The 14,432-nt window shown below is 32.1% G+C and overlaps 6 non-coding genes across 6 annotated transcripts; 3 read left to right on the plus strand and 3 right to left on the minus strand.

Moving 5' to 3' along the window:
- The first annotated feature begins 504 nt into the window (after positions 1 to 504).
- Positions 505 to 572, plus strand: F55E10.8. Its single transcript, NR_071665.1, has one exon. It is a non-coding gene; the product is annotated as an Unclassified non-coding RNA F55E10.8 (non-coding RNA).
- On the minus strand, positions 505 to 572 carry F55E10.11. The gene has a single exon (NR_071666.1). It is a non-coding gene; the product is annotated as an Unclassified non-coding RNA F55E10.11 (non-coding RNA).
- A 2,117-nt stretch (positions 573 to 2,689) lies between these two features.
- Positions 2,690 to 2,748, plus strand: F40B5.7. Its single transcript, NR_071667.1, has one exon. It is a non-coding gene; the product is annotated as an Unclassified non-coding RNA F40B5.7 (non-coding RNA).
- F40B5.6 lies at positions 2,690 to 2,748 on the minus strand. The gene has a single exon (NR_071668.1). It is a non-coding gene; the product is annotated as an Unclassified non-coding RNA F40B5.6 (non-coding RNA).
- A 1,668-nt stretch (positions 2,749 to 4,416) lies between these two features.
- F40B5.5 lies at positions 4,417 to 4,622 on the minus strand. Its single transcript, NR_071669.1, has one exon. It is a non-coding gene; the product is annotated as an Unclassified non-coding RNA F40B5.5 (non-coding RNA).
- A 3,654-nt stretch (positions 4,623 to 8,276) lies between these two features.
- F40B5.4 lies at positions 8,277 to 8,426 on the plus strand. Its single transcript, NR_071670.1, has one exon. It is a non-coding gene; the product is annotated as an Unclassified non-coding RNA F40B5.4 (non-coding RNA).
- The last annotated feature ends 6,006 nt before the right edge of the window (positions 8,427 to 14,432 follow it).

Below are 14,432 nucleotides of genomic sequence, written 5' to 3' on the forward strand. Positions count from 1 at the left end.
TTTTTTTTTTAATTTGGAAAAGTTTTGTTATGATATATGTTTGATTCGACACCATGGACATGATATTCAACAATATACCGAATGGCGCAACTTTCACATAGATAAAGTGAGATTAAAACGCAGGGGTTAACTTAAGTCAAAAACCTGGCTAAAATGTTGTTTTCTAAATTTTAGAACACCTCATCTTAAATCCTGACAGTAATTGTCTTGATCAATGAGCAATGGGTGAGAATGAAAATGAAGAAAAAACACAAAGCGAAAAAAAGAAGAAAAAATGCGACATAACAATAACAACACAATACCCCGCGTCACGTCTCATCATATTCGGCCTATCCGGAATATAAATTAGTTTCAGAAAAGTTTGATATTTCTACTTTTCTACCTTATATTTTAAAGCTTGTCGTTTTCTAAGAATTGAGACATTATTAATAGTAAGAATGGTTTAAGACAAAAAATGGTACTCGAGTGACCAGTGGGGGCGAATAGGACATTAGCTTTTGCAATAGGGTTCATCTTTCGGCTTCCGGTCACAAAGAGGAATTTGTGAGATTCTCATGTTACACCGGTCCACTCGCAGAAAGGCGGGTCTTGAAAAAAAAACAACAAGAGCCGATTTTTCGTAATTTTCGGGGAAAGTGAAACGGACCAAGGTTTTTGTTTCTGGTGGGTTTACGATGTCATCATCATTTGCGAATAAGTAGGAAAATCATAAGAATTAGCAACATTTTTAAAGAAAAAAGCGATGAAAAAGAAGGACTTTGAAAATTGGATTAAGGAGCGGTGATAAGGGGATGTAATCTTTTCTTTTCCGCGAATGAAGGTGCGGAGGAAAATAGGAAGAAGGAATTGAGCAAGTAAGACTTGCGAATTCTATTTCGGGAAATAAGCTGATCTTTGGTTTCGATGTTTTCAGATTACAAGAGTTTCGAGTACAATTTATTTGAGAGATAAAGAAAATCTGTGTGAGAACGTGAGACAGTGTCAAATAATTAAGTTAGCAGGAAATGTGTTAAAAACGTTCACGGCGATATATTTTCTGATAAAGTATGTTTTTTAATAGACTAAATAGACTGAACCCCGGTCACATTTTCAAAAATTAGATTTCCCAGTGGTATTGGTTGGCATAGATTTGGAATATAGAGCGCTGGCTAATTGTAAGAGTATATACGATACAGTTTTTTGTAGATAAATATTTCAATTCTAATCAATTTTGAATCAAAATTTCAGACGGTTTGAGATATGCAAAGTAAATATATTACTTTGGTAGATTGGACAAACACTGATCTAAATTTCCTAAATTTCCGAAAAAATAAAATCTGAAATTTAAGCTTTCATAATAAGAACAATGGTAAAATTATTCGAAAACTATTTTCAAAACTATTGTAGCAAATAAAATCTATAATTTACTGAGCAATATGGTTTCCTTCATTCTTGTTATTTTTGTGAGTACAAAAACACACCCACCCCCTCTAGAAACAATACGAGTACTAATCAGAAAAAGGTTTACATATTATCCATCTACGTCTAGTCCTCATGTGACACCACAATTGGTGTTATTTCCGCGACATCACGACATGATTATCAAAGTCCTCATGATATGTTTATTCGAGTTTGATCCATTAGTTTATTACTTTCATCCCATTGTTCATTTTTTCTTCCCCATTCATATTCAATGTGGGTTTACGGTAGTTGAGTAATGTGATGATGATGACGGTGAAACTTTCATATTGAAGCAAGAAAAAAAGTTAATTAGACAGAATGAAACCTCTGGAATCTGATTTCAAAAAGCCATCTGGTATAAGTATAAGGACAATATATTCAAGTGAGAAGAGAGAAGAGATGGAGGAAGCAATGTTTGCATTGTGATGTTGCACACGTACCACGTCAAAAGAATATGGTAGTGGTTAGTAGAAAGAAGATGTTGTGAAAGAGTGGGATGAAACGAAAAATCGGGACAAAAAAGGAAAAGAGATGCTCACGGACGCATAGTGTCAAAACGAAGATTTTTAATTAGAAGAATGATACGCGGTTTGGTAAAGGCAAAATGATGAAGCTCTCTGTCATAAGTCAAAATCTAGGAATGAATACGTGTTTTTTAATTTCAGGGCACATCCCGAAAGAATTTAGGACGTCTGATTAACGTAAGGTCGATCCAATAAATTTTACATTAAAAAGGCCACCGAACACATAAAGGTCATGTTTGTCAATTATTCTGCCAGTAGGATTTTGAATGTTAAAATGAGGTCTAAAATTTAGCGTAATATTATTGTACATTCAAATATCTTACATTTTACAAAATATTTTTTGAATTTTGCCAAAAACGATAATGTTCTAGTTCTTTATTTGTTAAAACTTTTGCACTAGGATGAAAATCTAGATTAACAACTCGTGCGAAAAGCCAAATAAGATCATATGTATCAACTTCACTTTCTACTATGCAAGATGTACCCTTGAGGATCTTGTTTAGTTGAAAAAGGGATGTGTTCGTGGACAATACACAAAGCGATAGATACCGACAAAAAGAAAGAGGAAGAGACAAAAAAGCATAAGCAAACACGTCACAAACAAAAAAACTACGAAACTGGAGTGGGTAAAATACAGTTAGAACAGAACATTGTCATTTTGATATGTTCTATTCGTTATGTTTCTAATCGTCATTTAAGATTGAAAAAACGCGTGTGCAAAGAGTGAGGAGGGCATGACCGCTTCAATGATAACGTCTATGATAAGACAACAAAGTCCAGCTCAATTCGACTGTTTCAGAAGTGAAGTTGTTGACTAATATAATAAGGCCGTACGTCACTAGTCATCGGCTTAGCTACTTGAAAACGTGAAGTTCAAAGAGTTTTGGAAGAACTTAAGTGCGGACTAAGAATGCGGATGTTTATGAGTAGTAGTATAGTAGTCAAATACGGTAACTCGATTAAAGCTGTACGTTTCTTAGAAATTGCCAACATGGTATTCGGTAGACAAAGTTGAATTGTAAAAAGAACAACGGCATAATCAAGATGAAAAATAAATCGGAGCTGGGTGAAAAATTTTGAAAAACACACACACACGTGGGTAAAAAATGAATAGGAAGTAATAAGAAATAAATCGAACGACGTCAACATACACAAAATAATAAGAAAAATTAAAATCACTAAAGGAATCCAATTTCTACTTCAAAAAAACGTTAATTTTCAATTTTCAAAAAAACTGTCTCAAAGTAAATTAAAATCCCACTTTTTTCTCCCATTTTCAACAATAATAGGGAAAAACAACAAAAAACTCAATTCAGTCAAATTTAACGACAAATTATTTTAAAACATTTTTGAATACTTTCTCTCTAGACGAAATAACGAAGTTGAACTAAGTATACTTTGTATTTCTTGAAATCACTGTACGTTTTATTTGAAAGAAAACAAGCCACTCTACCCCCACTCTACGCCCCACAAAGCTAGTTAGGATTTGATATATAGTCCTTTGAGATTGCTCCCGTGGTAGAGATGCGGTGGCCCGATTTGCCAATTTTCAGAGCAATATTATGTTAGAGTCACTCACGTTTTTAGTTTTTTGTTGCTGTTTTGCTCAAGCTATCAATCACGTGAGACGTGGTGTCACACCATGCACATAATTAGACGGTTTATCATGCAGGAAGATTGCGTATATCAACAATTTGAACTTTTCTGATATGAAATTAAAAAGGAAAAAAGAGGTATGAACAAAATAAATTAAATTATTTTCCTCATCTCAAAAAGTTTCAAACATTGTAACGAAAGCGTCAAAAAATATTATTTTTATGGGTAGGAAAACAAAAGAAATACTCTTAAAAGACTACCAGATAAAAGGTTGGATAATTATCCTAATTTTTTGAAGAAACAAGTTGAAACGTTTTCATATTAGCTAAAAATTTTAAGAATAATTTCGAATGTGCCATCAGAGTTTCAGACCAACCTAAAGTTATGAAAAACTATAGCTAGTGTAGTATACGGTTTTGCATGAAATAGTAATAACAATAATATAAATACAAATATTTATTATGGCATCATTCAAACGGTTCACAGAATGAATAACATTTATTAGGCTTCTCATATATCAAAAAAAAGTACACCTGTACTTCATTCGCTAAATTGTCACTATGATTTGGAAATTTGGAGAAAATTAGATTAGTGCATTAAGATTAAGTATAGTCGGCCGATCGTTTATATACATTGCCTAATGGTACACCTAAAAAAACTCTTCCGGGATTAGAATACCCTTTTGAAGTTTAGAGTTGGTTTACTATCAAATGCAAATTTAGAATCTCCTACAAATGGAATGCGGGGGATACTCCAAAAAAGAACGTGTCACGAGCGAATAGAATCAGAATTCGAAACGTCATCGTGATAAGGGGTGCTAGTGTCCCAAAATGTCTCATGGTGTGGGAAACAAATAAAGTGAGCGAGAGTGAAAGAGCGGAGGAGTCAGATACCAATAAGATCCATTTTCTTTTTGGTCAAAATGACCAGATATAGTGGCAATAGTAGTAAAAGCTCGACGTGGTTTCTCACGCTATTTAGTGCATTCGATACGAAATAACTCCACCGTTTGACTTTTCGGCACTCCCGATTGAGGATCTTTGGTATCTTATTTATTTCTTTGCGCTTCGTTATATTTCGCTGCTTTTTCGTAGTGATTTGAAAAGCAAACTTCATAATACAATCTTCAAACATATCAATGATAGATTGATCAACGTCAGGGTTGTCTTTTCCTACAGTAGGTTCACCATATCTTAAACCAAACTAGTTTCATGTATTCTAGAAATTAGAGTTAGAAAAAACAATATAACGAAAACATGTAGACCAGACAAAAAGAGAAGCTGAGACCGGAAGAGATCAGTATTTTGGTACTGATAAGGTGCAAATAATGTTATGATACAAAACAATACTCAAATGTTAGGGATACGTAAAAGTTTAAACTTTTCAATGATAACTGTAGAAATATTCACCAGAGCAGCCGACGATATCCGGTTGCCGTACAACTTGGCGCTATTTTCCTGAAAACATGTTTGACAATCGCCAAACCATTGGCAATAAATAAGTGCCGGTAGCCGAAAATATAAGATCGTCGCCGACAAAAACTGTCGACAAAACCCGGACTCGAAATTAAAAAAACAATAAATGAATTTTTTAATCGAAAAAGAAAAAGAAAACCATAGAAAAACTATTGTACTAATGCTATGCACTAGGAAGTCTAAGAAAACACGTGAAATACCTTGGAAGATTCTCAAATAATGAGGTATCTCAAATAAAAGTTGATGTTATTGAATACTCGAAATCTGGTTTAGGAAACAATTTTTCAAAAATATCTAGATGTCAAATTTTTGACATAGAATCTATAATTTCAAGTAACCAGTACTTTAAAATCTGGTATTTCGAGAAACATTAAAAACATAAATTTACCTTCCTAGTGTTCCATATCTTTTTTTTTCGATTAATTGATTTCACCAAATGTTGGTAAGGGTATAGTTCGAAAAAGTAATATATGAGAAAAATTCAACGTGGATTGGAAACGGATAGTAAATTGAAGAGTCAATACCGTTTGATTGGCAATAGAAAAGCGAAAGAAAATAAAAAAAAAGGTCGCGCTGAGGTCAAGCAGAGCATTTATTTATTTAGCTCAAAACTGTCAATTACGGTTGAGATTTAAATTTTGGTCATTTTATGGAAAACTCCATTTTTTAAATTTTAAGATCTTAAATATAAAAGCAAAAACAACTAGGTCTGGAAATTCGAGGCCGAACGAAGACGTATCCAAATTGTTCGATGTACATATACAAAAAGATACAAAAAGTCAACTTTTTTTCGTCCTTGAAAAAAAAACGTCCGGGATAATCAAATCCCGGCTCACCAAGTGTACATGTATAAAAAAAGAGGAGGCTGTTGCAAAAATTCCGAGAAAAATAGGACTAAGGTGTGAAATTCGAGAGAAAATGGATGAATGACAAGAACAAAATGTGTCCGCGTTTATGTTCATTTTCAAAACTAATTTAATTTTCCGAGCACTCAGTTTCATAAAAATGCTAAAAACCAGATTCATATTGCATCGCTGGGTGCTTTCCCTTTTTTCATTGAAATAATTGGAAAAAAATACTTCCAAACGAATATGCAGTTACAAATTATTTTCACAGAATAATTGTTTTGAACAACATAGCACTACATTTTGCTAGCCCTTATATATTTTCCAGTTAATTTCGGCTAAATTTTGATACATGTTGTTTAAGACAAGCACTTGTGACAGAAATCGGATATTTGGATAAATTAGTTAAATACTGCTTCACGTGAAAGACGTTATTTGATGTGCGAGCAACTAAGTAGACATTAATAATTGCTCCAGATGAACGTCACAAAAGTATATTTCACATTTGAAATAAACTGAAAAAATGTGTGAATGGACGTTCCCAATGTTCAAAAACCACGTTTCAAAAGGAAATGATCTGTAAATAAAAACAAGTCCGGAAATTGGCTCATTTTTCATTGAAAAAAGTAAATTATAAACAGCAAAAGCAAACGAAAAAAATAATTTCCTTTTCCTTTTCTGCAAGCAAACATGTGGCAGGAAAAATGAAATCAGCCGATTCAGGTAAAGATGGGAGAAAAATGAGAGTTTAAGCGGGCAATTTGCAGCACTGCTTATCAGTGAAATTCTTGTTTGGTTAAATGTTTCAGTACGAAAAAATTTGCAATTACTGAAATTATTGCGTGTAATCTTATTAAACTATATTAGTGTATTTTGTTTTCTAACTTTAGTTGACGAGGAAGAAGGCAACTTTCAAAACTTTTGACGTTGTCTTGAATGATTAATTTGTACACAATGATTCAAATTTTTTTCAAAAAAAAATTTTTTTTTTCAAAAACTGCGATACATGTGCGAACTAACGCTCTATTTTTCTCTATTTTTCAATTTTCTGAAAAAAAAGTATTTTTTTTTGAATATTTGGTAGCTTTTCAAAACATCGAAATAAAAAATAAACATTTCGAAGTTTTATTTAGTTGTTAATAATTTTTTTGAGTCCAATTAGTGCTACTCCACAAAAATCAATACAAACTACAAGATTATCAAATATTGGTAAAATGGAAATAGATTAATGAAGGAATCAGTTTAACTTTAAAATTAAAAATGGTGACGTGGCAGTTGAGCAAAAATCACCAGAAAATGAAAATAATATGCTTACCCCACCCATGATTATGGCCCACCCTGCACTTAAAACAATGTTCTATTATTTCACTTCAAAAAGACCCTTTTAATTTTATTTATTTTTTAAAAAATTAAAAAATTTTCAAAAATCCTATCAAGTAACAGAAAACACAGAAAACATCACCACAAGAGCGTTCCTCTAAAAAAGCCAGAACAAGAATGAGACAGTGTGAAAAATAATAAGGAGTGATTGTCCAGTCTTTTCTTTCCTCTTCTGAATTAGCCGAAATTTTATAGGCAATTTTAAGAGTGTTTGAGAAAGCAAAAAGCGAGGGAAGTAAGGCGTATGCGAAAAAATAGAAGTGTATTAAAGGCATCACAAACAATATTTGGGGTGAACTCACACTGGAAACGGCCACCGGGGAGCATTGAAGAACATTTTCAGAAGAAAATCAGTTGATGATTTTAAGTTTGCCAGAACAGCACTCAAAACTCAATAAATTGGACTGGTGAAATAAAATGAAAATTATGATAAGGAGTAGGACAAAAATTGAACAGACAGGAATGATGATATCATGTTAAGAGAAAGTTAAATTCCACAAATACTTGTTCGAATAATAGACATTTTTTACAACATGGTAAGCTTTTTTTTCTAGACTAGTTTCAATAATCATCATCAATAATCACTATTTGCTTAATTTGGAAATTAAACAAATTCAAAACCAGATTTTGAAAAGTTTACAGAATTTTTCTGTTGTAAACGTATGAGTGGGGTTGAGTTTTTCTAAAGCTTGTGAATTGATTGTGAGTGGAGATAAGTTGACCGGCAACCTATATTAGAGGCAAGTTGTATCCGCGGTGGTCCGCAAACCATGAACGGTCCACTTAACAGGTCTGTATGTTCATATGTCAGTCAAGAAACCTATAGTGATCAAATGATTCATTGTGAACCTCAATCAGTATTTACTGTGTTTTTATCTTATTTTCCACAAGCTCATAAATCTAAATAAGAATTTCAAAGTTAACAGACGTTCAGAATTTTCTTGATAGGCAAACATCAAGGTTACAATTATATAAAGGTTGTTGACAATACTTTTTTAAATTTTCTAACATAGAAAGTTTATGGTTTTGATAGTACCCATTTAAACAAAATCAGTACATCACAAGTTTCCTTGGAGTGTTTTTTTTTGCTGGAAGAGAAATGAGCAGGAAACAATTTCCAAATATTTTTCTATTCTGGTGGGTGTAGATCTTTAGATCTTAAAACTAGAAACAGAAACAAACAACACAAACAATATTCGGTTTATTTTGGCTATGAGGTTCTAGATCTAAATCAAGGGAGCAAATCTTCTGTTTTTTCCTATATCCTGCGCCTAGTGTTCAAGTGCAAATGACGGAGTGCACTTCAAAATGAGAAAAAGATACACCGACATGAGAAAGGAAAGAGAAAGAAAACCGAATAAAGAGAAATAAATCGGAAGCAGCTTCATGAAATCGAAGAGAAAAGGGTTGAAAATGATCACCGGATGGTCACTTTGGAATGGCTATCTAAAAATGCATTTGCAAAATGAAAAAAAAATGCGTGGAAGCATTTCTTCTTTCTTTCGTTTTTTGCCCCTCTTCCACTCTGCTCTTTTTGTCTCTAAAACTGATAGAATACACTTCTCACTACTCTTCGTTTCCTGCCAAAAAAATATGTACAACCCTTCTCTCATGGGAGATGGAAGTGACTTAGGACATGTTCGCTGGGATTTTAATTTCCAGTAATATGAGCTTTGTGCACATAGCAAACAAAACAAGGCACCCCAAAAATTGTATGTTGTGCGACGTAATCCCTTATTTCAAAATTGGGCGTTCATCATTGTATTTAGAACTTTACAAATTAAATACTGTATTTAATCTGTTAGCTTTGAATGTGATACTAATGTGATGATGCACGTCTAGTTTTGATTTTCCCACAGCTTTGGCAAAGTAATGTATTATTTTAAAATAATTTCGTTTGGAAAATAGTTTAAATCAAGTTAAAACGACAGAAATGTTTTTGCTTCTATAATCGCAGTGACTTTCGTTTAAGATGAACATTCCTGCTTTACTGGTATGATGATAACACTCCTTTCAAATTATAGAGAGCTTTACCTGTCACTTTTCATTGCGACCTACGCCTAATTTGTACCTACCTACTTCACACACAAAAACTGAAACTTGTTTTAGTAATGTTCAAGTTTATTCTTAGCGCATACCTAATATGTGTATTCGAGCCTAATGACGTACCGGCATTTTATGAAAATTTTTCTTTCAATGTTTATTCTGCAATTTTTAGAACGCATGATTTTCAATAACAACCCGCAATCAAAGTATGTATATCGAAAGTCGAACGTCAGTCGTTGAAGTGACTATTGTTTTCCAAAACTGAAACATAATGGATGCATTATTTCAATTACGTAAGGTAATATCATCTTTTGAATACTGGCAGGTGGGAAAACAATCACATACCAGGAATTAGAAACCCAAAGAACAATGATCATATACATTCTTGTATTCGGAATTAAAAGATCACGAAGCCACTTTGTTCTTTTCCTGTCATGAGGTCCAGACAAGGAAACTTAGGGATTAAAACGTCATGAAATAAAGGTACGAACATCTTACTTTGATGAAAACACACCTTTTTGATCTCAAAAATAGAAATCTTAAGTTTATCTTGATAAAGGGGTTGAAAATGAATTCAAGCAAAACTTTTAGCACATTGAAATTTAAAAATGAAAGCAAGCGGAGCAGAATAATGTTTCTAATTTGGATTTTTGTTGTTTATTGCAACATAAAAAACTAAAATAGAAACTCACTTTAAAAAAAGTTATATTCAACAAAAAAGTAGACATCACAGCTGTATATTTCAGATTTCCGAGACTTTATACAGCTGTTTCTTGCTAACGTCGAAAATTCGTATGATATGTCAAAGAAACTTCTGATCTCGAAATAAGAACTCAGTATTTCAAGTGTTACTTTATTTTAATAATTGTTTCCAGATTTTTCTACAGCTATCTAGTAGTATGGCACGAAACATTTTGACAATCAAAAAAAAGTGTGATTCAAAGGTCTTTGAAAACTTTTTACGAAGGTTTCCTCTTTATACTTTTAAGTTCTGATATGAAACTGTATACGTGCCTCGAAAGCTGCCTTTCAGACGTTTAAAAGTTTTATGAGTGTTTAAGCGCTCTGGTAAATTTTTGAATTTGTTCTAAATCTTAAACGTTTTGACTGAAAATAATTTTCAAATAAAAAAAGTTTCCAAAAATATTTCAGAAGGTTTGTCTACTCCTTAACCTTTTTTTTAATACTTTTTAGAAATTCTGGAATTTCACTGAAGGGATCTTTAAAATAAAGTATCCATTTATTATTTTTTCTTATTCCAAACATTTATTTTTCTAGATCATAAGATCAATCTGTATGTGAAAAATTTTGAAATTCTGTGGTCATACCATGTCCTCCTCCTCCTCACCACGAGGACAATATTGTCGCACACACGGCTGACACATACACAAATTATGAATATTTCACCGGAATATTTGATTTTTGCAGAGTGAAGTTTTTGCAAACAAGCAGTTGAGTAAAAGTGAAAAGTGACGGAAATATGTGTGAAATGCATCACATCTGGCTCGTTAGGCAAAGACACAAAGTTGCCAGGGAGTGGGGGAAAAGTGAAGTAAAGAAAATTGATAGGAATCGAGATGTAGACCATATGAATTGATGTGAACACTAAAATCTGAACGTCGTATATCTTAGTACGTTTGGCGCCGTTGGGATTTTTAGTCAAAGTATTTTAGCAGAACTTCATCGCTCATTGAGCTAAGACTAAAAAAAAGGTTAGAGATAATGAAAAGACAAAGAGATGAGCGAAGAAATGAGAAAAGATGGGGTGATAAAGATAAATTGGAAAGTGGAAGAATCTTTCTTTCTCATTTTGCAAAACAATTGCTTTTTGCTCTCTGAGCCCAAAGTGCTCAACGGGGTCTTGAACAATACCCAAAACTTTACTAGGGCAAAGTGTGGGAAAATACTGACAAAACTGATAATAAACATGAGATGACATCATCAGCCCTTTTAACATGTATGACAGTATTTTTTGTTGGAAAACTCATGCACAATTACTAGAAAACAAAAAAAAGAGAACAACAAACATTGAATATAGAGTAACTGGATTCAGCAATTCCAACAATACCAATTCCAATTCCAAAACGTCGGAAAATGAAAACAATGACAGTTTTTGTGTGAGAATGCAGAGCGTTTGTTTGCACAGATCAGATTTCCGGGGAAAAAGAAAATTGCAACGATTGGTGATCAATTCATTCCCTTTTAGCGGGTCTTTAAGAGGAATTGTGGGAAACAATAGACCAAAGTTTTTTTTGGTCACTTTTGAAACCAAATTACGGGCATTTGGTAGAACAACTGAACTTAGCGATTAAAGTCAAAGTAGTCTAGAAGAACATCAAGTTTAAAAAATTAAGGATAATATGTAGGAGCAAAGTTAAGAAAATTTTTTGAGCAGCTGATTTGAAAAATTATAACCGTATTTTCTCAAATAAAATTGCATATAACAACAATTTGCAAGTGCAATTATGAAAACTTGGAAGATTACATTTAAAATTACCCTATTAGTTTTGCGTTGCCATTTTCAGTCGATAATTTCGAGTGCACTGTAAGGGACGTGATAGGTGTGCAACAAATGAAAATTTCAAAAAATCAGTAATATCGGTAAATGCCTGTTAAGGAAATTTTCGGCAATTAGCAATTTTGACAGTTGTTCTAAAGTTTTTGAACAATTTTTACACTGCACATAATTTATGATGCGCAATTTTTAAAATAAAGTTTTAAACTTCCATGATTTATGAACATTTGAGCGTAAAAAACAAATATTCAGATAGTAAGTATCAGATAGTATCAGAAAATGTTTTAACAACTACAAAAAAATGTATTTTATATATTTGAAAACTTCTAAACAAAATTATTCAGCATGCATGAAAATCTCTTAAAAAGTGTCTTTTAAAAAATCTTTTGTAAAAAAATTGAATTTCTGGAAAGCCCAAATTGAGAAAAAGTGAGAGAAAAACAAGACGACGCAAGTACAACATTGGTATTAAGTCGGTTTTTTTTCAACCAAACTTGAGAGTCTGAGACAGTTGAGATCGTGAATATGTGATTAAAAAAAATTGAACTTGACATGAAACGATAAAAACAAACAAACTCATGGTGTTGTTGTTGTTTTACTTTGCGATTTTTAGGGTACTTGAAATTCAAAACACTAATGAGAAACATACGGAATTAGTAGTAAAATGGTTTGTTCCACCAACAAATGAAATGCTTGAGGCCATAACACAGACCTAGTCATCTTTCACAAAATTACTTTTAACTGAAAATGGCTTATATCCGTTAAAAATCAACAAATCCCCAAAATTCTGCTCTTAATCGTTTTTGCAATCTTAATGATGACACCAGAAATCAAGTGAAAAGCTCAAAAACGCCCACTTGTAGTTTGGTAAACCATTAAAATCGTGAATTTAAAATTTTTTTAAGTGATAAACACTCATTTATCAAAGGAAACTCATCGGTTGGAATACATTGAAAACCTTTCACGATTTTAAGTTTTAAAACATATTACTAAAAAAAACTAAAAGTAACTTTTTTTTATTATACAAAAACATTTTAAGTAATTTTTCAACAAGAGTGCTCATCTGATATAACTTGATCATTACTGAAAACGGAACTTTCTTCCATAAAATTAGAAAAATCGGAAATAAAGTTTTTTTTAAATGCTGACAAGTAGTATTGTATTTTTGTTAAATGTTAAAAATCTAAATAGTAAGCATTAATACTTTACCGATGACTAATTTTTAGTATACATTTACGTACATACATGTCTCAAATTCAGATTGTCTAGTTTAGCTTATTAGTTCACTATTTTCTCATTATCTGAGATATTAAAGTACTTCATGCATAAGAATAGAATGTTCAGAATAGAATGTAGAGAGTTTTCTACAAAAAGTATGAAGTTCAGCAAGATTTGCGCAATGAAAATACATATGATATCAACATTTAAAGGTGAAGTACCCTGTGTGGGTTTTTCCCTAACAATTTGAAATGGAAAACATTTCAATTTGTCGAATATTACGTGTTTTTCAAAATTTGTTATATTTTTTCGAGTTTTCCTTTTGAAAACTTTAATTTACAATAGTAAAACCAAAAAATCAGATTAATTTTGCCAAAAAAACGGAATATTTGTACAAACAGGCGTGGTCTAATAAGTTTTTTTTTTTGAAAAATTGACAAAATTTTAAAATTAAAATTTTAAACGTAAATTTGAGAGAACAAATACTGGTTTTTTAGCTTTTCTAAAGATTCTGAATATTTTCCAGACAACGGCAAAAAACGTAGACATCACAAGACAGGTGTCTAAAAACTTCTTGGGCATTCATATAAGAAGCTTAGCAACTACAAATATTAAACATGAGTACTATTAAACAGAAACCCTCTAGCATTTGAAGACATCTGGTCCACATGTCTTGTTGCACTTTAAATATTCTAATTGCAGTGAAAAGAGAACGAGAATCCTGTTTTAGAAAAACCTTGCCAAGAAAATAGTAATGGGAAATGGGTATTTTCACTTTCACTTCGACCCTCTAAACATTTTCCTGCTCTTCCATTCGTCCACTTCGAATAACTCAATTCATTTCCTCTCACAGCCGATTTTTTTTGAATTTTGTGTTCCATTAACCTTTTTTGGTTACAACTACTTTAAAATATGCGTTTTGATTACATTGAACGGAAATGCAACGTAACATCATCATGGAATTGTCATCAACTGCATGGAATAGGCGATGTCGTGTGAAAAGTGTGTCGTGTTGTGTTGTGTTAAATGTGTTCAATTCTGCGGCAAAAGGAAAGAGATCACTAGTGTATGTCCTACAAATCTGAAAGTTTTGAAAGTCTTATTTTTAATATATTTTAATACTTTATCATTCTATATGTACTTACAATGAGATTGTTTCAGTTGCTCACAAATATTTCATTGCATATTTTATAAATGTTCTCATCTTATTTTCCTGATCTTTTCTATAAGAACACCAATTTTTGTAAACTTTCCCTTCAGCTATTGTCGACCTCATTTCTTTTCATCTTTGATATCTGTAAGAAAAATAGGTAAACGTTGAAAATTTATTTTTTTTAATACTTTGTCTTCTGTGTCTAGTGTTCATATCTACAATGACTCAGTTTATCTTATT

The sequence above is a fragment of the Caenorhabditis elegans genome, chromosome X, assembly GCF_000002985.6.
Source record: "Caenorhabditis elegans chromosome X".
NCBI classification, from domain to species: domain Eukaryota; kingdom Metazoa; phylum Nematoda; class Chromadorea; order Rhabditida; family Rhabditidae; genus Caenorhabditis; species Caenorhabditis elegans.